At 42.8% G+C, this 10,000-nt stretch overlaps 1 protein-coding gene and 1 long non-coding RNA gene across 4 annotated transcripts in view; one reads left to right on the forward strand and one right to left on the reverse strand.

Annotated features, from left to right (window-relative positions):
- Positions 1-10,000, forward strand: part of LOC137977806 (adhesion G protein-coupled receptor L4-like) — a 211,498-nt gene that overhangs the window by 71,774 nt on the left and 129,724 nt on the right. The gene's annotated exons all lie outside the window — the stretch shown is intronic.
- Positions 1-10,000, reverse strand: part of LOC137977820 (uncharacterized) — a 12,876-nt gene that overhangs the window by 195 nt on the left and 2,681 nt on the right. The window contains exons 1-3 of one of the 3 annotated variants that reach the window (XR_011117887.1): positions 3,851-4,000; positions 3,517-3,695; positions 1-546 (exon numbers count right to left, since the gene is read on the reverse strand). The exon at positions 1-546 is cut by the window's left edge and continues 195 nt beyond it. This is a non-coding gene — a long non-coding RNA (uncharacterized lncRNA). Of the gene's footprint in view, positions 547-3,510; positions 3,696-3,850; positions 4,001-10,000 lie in introns of those variants that run through there. The other 2 variants (XR_011117886.1, XR_011117888.1) reach the window with 2 other exon arrangements.

The raw sequence follows: 10,000 nt of genomic DNA on the forward strand, positions 1-10,000 counted from the left end.
CACAAAACACAATATACACTAACACAAATATCTCTCTAATTTTATTGTTGTAAGTACCGTATATTCATTATTAAGACTATTACAAGTAGCATTCTCAGAAGTTAATATCCAAACCCATGCTCAGCAAGAGAAAGACAGAATAACATACAGCTGTATTAATGAAAGCAAGACAGTTTACTTGAATAAGAAAACCAAATTATATTGGCTTGGTCAAACATTGACTTAGAAGGTGTGGTAACTAAAAAATTATCGTCCCTTTCCTAGACAATTTTGAAGAGCTGTTTGGAAACCATCTTGTATTAATCACTGACATGCTCACATCTGTGATGTTTAATTTGCAGTAATACTGTTGTCATCATGCAGGATCTCATGCAGGAAAAAATGAGAGATGAATAACAACCCTGGCTTTTTTCATCAAAAAACCAACAAAATATTCAACGCTAAACTCCTCATCACAATCTCTGAAAACAATCTGGAATGTTGCTTGCCATGCATGGTTTGACCAGATCAGCACACAAACACCAGGAAGAGTTTTAGACTTAGGCACTGGAATAAGAATAAATGACATGTTTAAGAAACAACAGGAAACTGTTATCACTTGGTCATTTTCATGCACAGATGTCATTTACGATACTTGAAAAAAACATGGAAATCTGTGCCCTATTTGTAAAGATCCCTTTATAAAAAAAACTAAGCTTGACTGACTCCCTTAATAAGAGGTTTTGGTCACAGTAGTTGTGGTGTTCATGGTTGTCACAGTGATCATATTGGTCACAGTAGTTGTGGTGGTTATGGTGGTCACAGTGGTCGTAGTGGTCACAGTAGTTGTGATGGTTATGGTGGTGACAGTGATCGTATTGGTCACAATAGCTGTGGTGGTCATGGTGGTCACAGTAGTTGTGGTGGTCGTAGTGGTCACAGTAGTTGTGGTGGTCGTGGAGGTCACAGTAGTTGTGGTGGTCTTGGTGGTCACAGTGGTCGTAGTGGTCAGAGTAGTTGTGGTGGTCGTGGTGTGGTCAGAGTAGTTGTGGTGGTGGTCATGGTGGTTACAGTGGTCGTAGTGGTCACAGTGAATGTGGTGGTCGTGGTGGTCATGGTGGTCACTGGTCGTGGTGGTGACAGTAGTTGTGGTGGTGACAGTGATCGTATTGGTCACAATAGCTGTGGTGGTCATGGTGGTCATGGTGGTCGTGGTGGTCACAGTAGTTGTGATGGTCATGGTAGTCACAGTAGTTGTGGTCATGGTGCTCACAGTAGTTGTGGTGGTCATGGTTGTCACAGTGGTCGTGGTGGTCACAGTAGTTGTGGTGGTTATGGCGGTCATAGTGGTCGTAGCGGTGACAGTAGTTGTGATGGTTATGGTGGTGACAGTGATCGTATTGGTCATGGTGGTCACAGTAGTTGTGGTGGTCGTACTGGTCACAGTAGTTGTGATGGTCATGGTGGTCACAGTAGTTGTCCTGGTCGTGGTCCTCACAGTAGTTGTGGTGGTCATGGTTGTCACAGTAGTTGTGGTGGTCGTGGTGGTCACAGTGGTCGTGGTGGTCACATTAGTTGTGGTGGTCATGGTAGTTGTGGTGGTTATGGTGGTGACAGTGATCGTAGTGGTCACAGTAGTTGTGGTGGTTATGGTGGTCACAGTGGTGGTAGTGGTTACAGTAGTTGTGGTGGTCGTGGTGGTCACAGTACTTGTGGTGGTCATGATGGTCAGTAGTTGTGGTAGTTGTGGTAGTTACGGTGGTGACAGTGATCGTATTGGTCACAATAGCTGTGGTGGTCATGGTGGTCGTGGTGGTCATGGTAGTTGTGGTGGTTATGGTGGTGCCAGTGATCGTAGTGGTCACAGTAGTTGTGGTGGTCATGGTGGTGACAGTGGTCATAATAGTTGTGGTGGTCATGGCGGCCACAGTGGTCGTAGTGGTTGTGGTGGTCGTGGTAGTCACAGTAGTTGTTTTGGTCTTGGTGGTCACAGTGGTCGTAGTGGTCATGGTGGTGGTGGTGGTCACAGTAGTTGTGGTGGTCGTGGTGGTCACAGTAGTTGTGGTGATCGTGGTGGTCACAGTAGTTGTGGTGGTTATGGTGGTGACAGTGATCGTATTGGTCATGGTGGTCACAGTAGTTGTGGTGGTCGTAGTGGTCACAGTAGTTGTGGTTGTCGTGGTGGTGACAGTAGTTGTGGTGGTCATGGTGGTGACAGTGGTCGTGATGGTTATCGTGGTGACAGTGATCGTATTGGTCACAATAGCTGTGGTGGTCATGGTAGTTGTGGTTGTAATCGTGGTGACAGTGATCATAGTGGTCACAGTAGTTGTTGTGTTCATGGTTGTCACAGTGGTCGTAGTGGTCACAGTAGTTGTGGTGGTCGTGGTGGTCATGCTGGTCACAGTGGTCGTGGTGGTCACAGTAGTTGTGGTGGTTATGGTTGTCACAGTGGTCGTGACGGTCACAGTAGTTGCGGTGGTCACAGTAGTTGTGGTGATAAGTCTGGAAGAGGAAAGACGACTCTGCCAGCCGCCTCGACATTCTTTGATTTACGCTCATCCAAAGAAATGGATGAGTCAGCCCAGTTGCGACTTGTCAAACCTGTTTTTTAAATTTTTGCGCATGATCGATCTCCATGATAAATATTTTAGAACCGGTGTGGCAATTTTGATCATGCAATTGTGATCATTTTATCTATTTACCTGTTTGTTTCCGACTTTAAATTGTACATTAACTATGAACTGAGCAAATAAAATCATACTGTATTCTATTCTCAATCACATACGTCACCATTTAGTAGATCTAAAAATAGAAATATACGGAAAGGGTTGACTCAAGGGTACAATACAGATGGAAGCTCCTGGTAATGGACTCCTGGTTCCATTTATTATCTGGCTCTCCCTCGTGAAATACCTTTTTGCTAATTTTCTAAGCTGACTGATAAGAGTCGTTTACGAGTAACCATTCTTGTTGGCCTTTTTCCTTGACTGATACAAATGTTGCACTGTTTGTCGTTAGAGGCAGCTGCAAAAATCCTAGCTCTAATTAAACAGCTTTAAACTGATGGTTAGCCTTGATTTTCAGCCGCCTCCTCCACTCGCTAAGTCACTCGGGGAGAGAGGCGACCGAAATTCAGGCTAACTCATGGCTAGGAACATTTTTTTGGCATAAAAATTCACTGGTAGGGATCACTTTTCCCACACCGAAAAGAAACTACAAACCTACAATAGCAACAAATAACAACAACAAATGGTCAGATGTCACTTAAGCCGATACTTAAAAAAAACATGGAAATCTGTGCCCTATTTGTAAAGATCCCTTTATAAAAAAGACTAAATTTAACTGACTCCCTTAATAAGAGGTTTTGTCAAACAGTCCAGATAAAAACAGTTGCTTACATCTTGAAAGTAATGACAGTCAAAATGACAGCCAGCCAGATATCACAACTTTCCACAAGATTTCTTCAGGTCAGATGACTGGGACAATGAAATCAACAGAAATCTAGTGATCAATTAAATTTAATCATACCACAACCTAGTGTGTCCTGCAAAGCAACACAGAGCTGGAAAAGAAAGAGCATCGCCATCTACCAGACAAGCCATTGCTCTTGCTGTGGACAACCAGGTCACAGAAAATCCATGGCTCTCGTATCACATGTCAGAGGTTAAAACTTCTGTTGTGTCAAAACCCTCCGCGTTTTTAGAGGAATTGCCCTCAAGCGAAAAACAGTAAACGAAAAATGTTATCATTTTAAAATTTACAACTTTTAGGTCTTCAACGGTGTGACTGAAACACTAGCAAACATGGTTTGGGAAAGATAACTCATGGAAACGACATAAACAAATAAATTCATGCCTAAAATAAGCACCTCTTTTGACTTTCTCGTTGGAAACAACTCGGAACTACTGTTTAGTTTTTCTGTCGAGTCCATGTTGAGCGTGAGATCTTGATCATCAAAAGGTACAAAAGAACTTTTCCTTCACCGCCAAATAAACTCAAAAACAAAGAGCTCAAAAGCTCGAATGTGTTGGAAGCAGAGCATGCGCACTCATTTTGCCGCGGTGTCTCGAAGAGCCAGAACATTTGCGCACGCGCTGACGGAATGTTTGAACAAGAGAGAAAAAAGCAGTACCTCCAGACACCGGCGCTGGAGCGTCGTACCAAACGAGTCATCCCGGGATTTCGGCCCGTGCGATCGCTTTTGGACGCAGTTAACCCTTCGCTGCTTTCTGCTACCGACCTTGCCTCCCGGTACGGCATTGAGGGAGAGATATGTAGGCCCCTAAACCATATGTGACAAATCCCACGCCTACTCACAGCTCCAAACCGCCCTTGTCAGTATAGCGTAAGAATTAGATGGCTTATATATTCAAGAGAAAAGTCATTCTATCTGTCATATGGTAAGCACTGGAGGCGCAGATTACAAAGTGTGCGCATGCGCCCTGCTAAAGGTAACATACATACAGTCATAAGCTTTTTCCGAATAACTACGGGAGCTAATATCCTCTATACATTACATTTACAGCTAAAATACATAGCATATACAGATACCTACTAAATACATAATATTTAAAGATATATTCATTAAAAAGAAAAGCCACTGTACAAAATGCGGCCCTGGATTCTCTTTTAAAACCAGTAAACTCATAGGTACGGATAAAATCAGGTAGCGCATTCCGCAACTTAGCTGATACGTAAGAAAAAAGACAACTAAGACCATAATATACTTTTATTAAGTAATAGGAGGAAATTTTGAATGCGGTTATTGCATAGAGATGTAGAGCTTGACTTTCGTAGTAAGAGGACAGGTAATCTGCAAATGTAAATATCGTTATTCTCTTATTTACATTATTATACCGTTTCTTGAACACGAGAATTACAGCGACGCAGAACTTGTCGGACATCCTGAACGTGTTCATCAAAGGTCTTACTATGCACCAAGACATCATCCAGGTAGGGAATGCAGATGTTGTCACGTAAGCCGTCTAGACGTTCGTTCATACACCTTTGGAAGGCCGCCGATGCATTCATAAGCCCAACCGGTATTCTATTCCACTGATACAATCCCCAGGGGGTCACAAATGCAGTAAGGGGGCGAATTTCCTCTGCCATGAAGTACTGGTGGTAGGCCTTCCCTTGGTCCGGAACTGTAAAGCATTTGTTGCCGCCCAGACCATTTAAGATATCTTGTTATCGGGGAATTGGCTGCCTTTCTGGATATGTTTTCTTGTTCAATTCTCGATAATCGATACACCGTCGCAGGCTTCCATCTTTTTTTCGAACACAGACCATGGGTGAGGAGTACGCCGAATGGCACTTGCAGATCCAATTTCGCTTAATCAGGTCTTCCAAGTACTCTTTTCCTTCCCCAAAGAGTGGCTTGGGGATGGAGATATAGTTCTTCTGTACTGGCTCATTGTCCTTTAGCTGGATTTCAAGCTCCAAATTTACAACACAGCCAACATCATCGTCGGTTCTTCCAAAGGCACCAGCTTCTTGTCTTAGCACTTCGCGGACAATCAATTGTTCGTTTTCTTCTAGCTGACTCAAGTCAACTGGTGGCTCCCATTCATCTTGTTTGTGACCTTGATGTAAGGTAGCTTCGGAATAAGATTTCTCCTCCCCGCGAGTGCATATTTGGTCGGGGGGATTTGGAATTGTTACAACGGACTTAACCATGTGTATTCTACCCAGTTCTGTTCTGCGCCTTAGCAAGATGTTTCTGTCGGTATTGTTGCTGACCAAGATGGTCACGTGACTGGATGTTCCCGGGGTTATTTTAGTGAGTTCCTCACCCAATTCCAGTCCGTCTGCTTGGGGAGGGGCCCGAATTCTCTCTTTGACAGCAGCCACTTCTGCCTTAAGCTACCTTAGTTCTTTCATAAGGGCTTGCTCCACCTCAGTATTCTAGTTTGCCTGCTTGTCCCCTCCTTCTTGAACAGCATTCACCTTGGGGGTTAACTGTGAACCAAATTTCTGTGATCGCTCCATTTCGTTACTGAAACACACATTGAGTTTTTCGAATAGCTCTTCATCGCTCATAGTTTCCTTCTCCAGGTAAGGCGTCATTTCGATCTTAATATTCTCATTTGCAGGCCAAGCGAAAAGCTATGAACAAACATGCCATGTACTCAGTAAAGTAGGTTCATATTTCAGTTCCGAATCACTTTCTTGATATGCAAACAAGATTTCTTGTTTCAAATCGAGAGGGCGGATCAAGAACTCTTGAGGTTTTCCCTTTGGCTGCTGGACAGTTTAGCTCAACTGATGGTATAGTTCAGTTGCTGTTCTCTCCTGATAATGCGAACGCATAATTCTCCTCAATTAGGCCAGAGCTAAATCCGCCTTACCCTCCAAATAACTTCTTAGACGTAACGCCGGATTTATTGCTTTTATTACAGCTTCTTAAATTTTATCCTCTGTATAATCATTCTTCAACCCATTCTCAATTTGATGTAATAGCGAGGAAAAACTCAACCGATCCTTCTGCGACACGTCGCCAATCTGGCCCGAAATCTTGAAGTCACGTTTGAATTTTGAAATTGATACTGTGGGTTTTTGCTCTACTTTGACGGTCGCCTTAATGTTTTCAGGGGCCTCGGGCAGTTCCGTTTTCTCTTTTGGTACACTTCATTTTTCCTGCGTGCTTAGAGACGACGATAACCCTTTGAGCTTCTCATAATCTAGTTCCTTCATTTCAAGATATTTATTTAAGCTCGGATAAAGACCAACCTTCCCTTGCTCTCAGGCGGCAAAGTAATTTTCAGCCCACTACAAACTTCTTTAAGGCTTTCCTCGCTCAAGGTACACAACGCGGCCTGAATTTCGATCTGTAGACTCTCGATATTCGCCATACTTCAAACAAATAAATCTTTCTTACTCACCAATAGTACAATCAGCCGTCCACAATAGAAATGCTACACTTCACGTCGCAATTAGTCCGACGTCTACCACAACCAACTCGCGCTCGACAAATCAACCAAACGTGCCAAACCACTTTGTCCTTCACAATTTCCGGCGGCTCTTCGTTGATGAAAAGCTTCTTTGGTTCGAGTCCTGGCAGGGTCGCCAATGTTACACACTCAAATCGAATCAAAAAACGTTTTATTAAAGCACAAGCTGCGTACTTTTAACTACTTTTCGAGAAGCCTTCTCTACGCAATTGCAAAAATTGCGTTCATAACTGCGAGGATCATAGCTTCACTTGATTTCATATCTGCAGTTCATATATGATCCATTTCATATATCATTTCATCGTTGATTCATTCCTCACGGGATTATTAGAACTCACAAATGACCAGCTCCCAACGTCATTGGCTTCATAGCTCAGTTGGTTACAGCGTCGCACCGGTATCGCGAGGTCACGGGTTCAAACCCAGTTGAAGTCCTGAATTTTTTCAGGCTTCTCTACGAAATTGCAAAAATTGCGTTCATAACTGCGAGAATCATAGCTTCACTTGATTACTTCCTTCAATTCCATAAGTCTTACCTTGTTCAACAGCTAATTGCAATGGCACCTGATCTACATTTAGTCTGTTCTTTGGTAGTCATCGAACATGCGTTTTGTCAATCTTTTTAATTGTGCCTCCTTTTCTTGGACTGAACTGCTCTTCCCAGATCTCTATGAAACTGTTGTATGGCTTCCCTACCATCATTTGCGGCATTCTTCTTTTGGTCTGTTCTTCTTCTCAAAGAAATTTCGAGTCTGCGTTTAGAGTCTGCGAACCATTTGTTGCTTCCTCTGAATTTGTCTGCCTCTTCCTTCTCATAACAGGCCTCTCTTTTCTTTTTCATTGTTGTCTTAAGCCAAAGCTTGGATATTTTACTTTCCTTTGCTCTTCTTAATTGGAATTCTACAATGACACGTTTAGCAGCCAATGGATATCTCCCAGCGTTTTGACCTCTCCCACCCACGGTGTGTCTCCTCGCTTTATGTCTCTCGTACCACCTACATTCCTCTTTTGCTTGTTCTTGGAGATTCCTGATAAAATACTTTGCTTTGCTTTATTCCACATGACAACCAGGCGCGGGTTGCTCGAAGCCTGGTTAGCGCTAACCCGCGTTAAATACCATGGAAACCTATAGGTTTGATACCGCTTAACCATCGGTTAGCACTAACCAGGCTTTGAGCAACCCGGGCCAGGGATTTGCTATCTTGCTTGGCATCAGCAACTTTTTGCCATCTATTCTTCGAATTGGACAAAGAGTCCAACAGGTCAAGAATTTGTTTTTTGAACTCTAAAGTGCATGACTCCCGATGGCTTCATCCACGGCGGTTTTCAGTGTATTCCTTCTGCTTATGGCGTAGTGGGACATTCTCCTCTTGCTCACTATTTATCTAGCACATCTATAGAGGTGGCTGAAGTCATCTTAATTTGGCCAGAAAATTGTGGATTTGAGACGATAACATCGACTTCAGAGGGATGTTTATACTTGGCTTGCATCCCCAAGTGTTGCTTCCTGAAGAATGACTGATTGCATATTTTACAATGACTGCAAAAATTCTCGCGCGCTCATTGGCCAATTTTTATTGTCAATAAGCGGACAGACACATAAATTTATAATTTATGCGATAATGACGCGATGTTGCTCGCGTCAGATTGAAGTTTCTGGCATTTTTGTCTCGCTTTCTTCTCGTGTTTTGACTTAATTTTGAGCCCTCTGCCTTTTTGTTATTGTAAAAAACAAATTGATGTCAGTTTTTCATGGGTCTGTCTTGTTACTGACAATGAATTTCGTCTGTGGCACACGAGCCGCTCCTTTATAAGTTTGTTGAGACGTGCTGGGATGGTGACTTCCTGCTATTGTGTATATTGAACTGTAAATAATTTCATATAGTAAATACAGTAGTCAAGAGACCAAATCGAACGAGCATATTAGCCACTGAATTGAGTCAGCGTGTTCCCTCCCACTTTCGTCATAATTTTCACAGTGACGTCATCAAATTCTAACATCAAAACCGCGAGGTCTTCCGTGTTTTTATCTATACGGGGTTGAAGATGACCTATAAATAAATTTCTTTACAAGTTACCAGTTCCGTAACGTTTTCGGTTTTAAAAATATTATACAGCATTTTGAATTTCAGAACTGCGACTTGCGTGACACCAGATACTGAAATCCGCTTTTGATTGAAAAAAATGTTTCTCGTTATGATTCTCCGTAGTTTAAACGTTTCAAGTATATTAGGAGATGTGTTTATACTCATGTGCACTCGTGAGTGAAAAGTATGCGCTTTCATGGAAACGTTCATTTCTTGTCGAAAGGTGGTACACCGCCATGGCTGCTCCTTTCAAAACTCTATAACGTTGACCTTACACGCTTGGGCAAATAACTCAGAAACAATGAACCACAAAGACCTCAGACTTGGTAAGGTTGTTTATGCATTAGTCTTCTACAAAATCCGTTCTTGTTGTACGGCTTCGGATCTATTTCTTATGGCGTGACATTGAAAACGATACTTTTGAAGCTTTCCAGCCGATGCTCATCCTAATGACCCTTAATGTTCGTTTCGATTTTACGGTAAGCTTCCATATATTACGAAATATAGGGAAAGATATTTACAACGGAAAATTCCCCATTCTTCACATGGAAGCTTAATCCTTACACTCAGAACAAACAAGAGGCTACAATTAGCCTAAACTCGGGCCTGCAAAAATGCATTGGTGTATTGTTAGTTTTTCCGCGGTCGGCCCGCAGGGATTAGTGTAAAGGACCGCGGAAACTGTGGTTTCCGTCGCTATCAGTTTATCCAACAATTTAAATAACAATCTTGGACAGAATAAAATGGAACAGAAATGCCCCAATTCCCCCCCAAATCAAGGATGAAGCCGCATGAAGGCCAAAGCGCGCCTTTTTCCCATCACTGATTTTGGGGGGAGGGGTGGTCTCAATTTTCCATTTAATTTGTCCCAGATTGTAGGCTGAAGTATGTACCGCAAGTGTTTACCACAAGCTTTTCCGCCATGGCAGGGGTCGCACTGTGGCCATATTTTTTTTATGTCGCGTCATATGTTGTCCC

Source organism: Montipora foliosa, chromosome 11 (genome assembly GCF_036669935.1).
Source record: "Montipora foliosa isolate CH-2021 chromosome 11, ASM3666993v2, whole genome shotgun sequence".
In the NCBI taxonomy this organism is placed as follows: domain Eukaryota; kingdom Metazoa; phylum Cnidaria; class Anthozoa; order Scleractinia; family Acroporidae; genus Montipora; species Montipora foliosa.